Raw genomic sequence first — 1,274 nt, forward strand, 5'->3', positions numbered from 1 at the left:
AAAATAATTAGTGTAACCAGTAGGAGTATCTAAATTATCATTATTAATAATAATAATAATCTCTCTCTCTCTCTCTCTCTCTCTCTCTCTCTCAGAGAGATACGAATGGGACACTCATCATCAAACTCAAAGTGAGAGAGCAATAGCAAACACGTAAATAAAAATCCCAATCACAATCCCAAATCACACTTCACACTTTCCAGTTTCCACACAGTTCGATTATCAAATATCTCAAAAATCCACACATCAAAAAAAAAGAAAAAAAGAAAAAAAGCAAAGCTTTGCGAAAATGGCGAACTTTCACGGACACCGAATCGTGAATGTGTTGAGGTTCAGACTGTTAGCCTCCGCCATTCTTCTCTCTCTTTCTCTTTTCCTCACTCTCTCTTTCTTCTTCACTTCTCACTCCCACGCTTCCCACCTCCACCACCTCGTAAGTCTCCCATCTCTCTCTCTCTCGTTCTCTCTAGATCTCGATTTTTTTTTCCCGAGAAACAATCAGATTTCTATGTATTTGTTTTTTTAACAAGCAATTTGAAAAAAAAAATATTGGTTTAATTGAAGTGAATGAGTTTCGTCGCTTAGTTTCATTTTTGTTTCGGAAATGTAATTTGAAGAATGATATTTATTTTGATTTGAATTTTTTTCCCGAGAAACAAACAGTTGTCTCTCTATATATATTTATTTCATTTTTAGCAAGTCTTCATTTTTTTTTTTAATTGAAGCAAGTGAGTTCCGGATCTTACGATTTCGGATCTGAAATGTAATTAGAAGAAAATTATATTTAATTTGATTTTCTCGGGAAACGAACATGTTTCTAGTGTTGAATTTTTACTGTAAATGTGTGAAAATTTTGTTAGTTAATTTTTTTTTTTTTGGTGGATTTGTGTGAATTAGGGATTCAAGTCTGGTTCGCATAGATTTGGAAGTACTAGAAGAGCAGTATTAGCGTTGAAATCGGATCCTCTCAAGCCTCGATTAGATCAGATCAGAAAGCAAGCTGAAGATCATCGATCTCTGGCTTTGGCATACGCGCACTATGCTCGAAAGCTCAAGCTTGAAAACACGAAACTCGTCAGGAACTTCACAGATCTGTCGAGGAACTACAGCGATCTTCTTGCGAAACAATCTTATCGTGCTTTGTTCGAAACCGATGCGGCCTCCATTGATGAATTTTATACAAGTAATTAATGTGGCAAATGTTCATTAAGAAGATTGTTGGAATACTGTTACAGTATTTAAGTTGCCTTTAGCTCTATATTTCACCCTTAAAA

The 1,274-nt window shown here is 35.1% G+C and overlaps 1 non-coding gene across 1 annotated transcript; it reads left to right on the forward strand.

The window, feature by feature from the left end:
- On the forward strand, nucleotides 1–1,274 carry LOC112004995 (uncharacterized). The gene is made up of 2 exons (XR_010632906.1): nucleotides 1–433; nucleotides 898–1,274. It is a non-coding gene; the product is annotated as an uncharacterized LOC112004995 (transcript).

This window comes from Quercus suber, unplaced genomic scaffold (assembly GCF_002906115.3).
Source record: "Quercus suber isolate HL8 unplaced genomic scaffold, Cork oak 2.0 scaffold_328, whole genome shotgun sequence".
NCBI classification, from domain to species: domain Eukaryota; kingdom Viridiplantae; phylum Streptophyta; class Magnoliopsida; order Fagales; family Fagaceae; genus Quercus; species Quercus suber.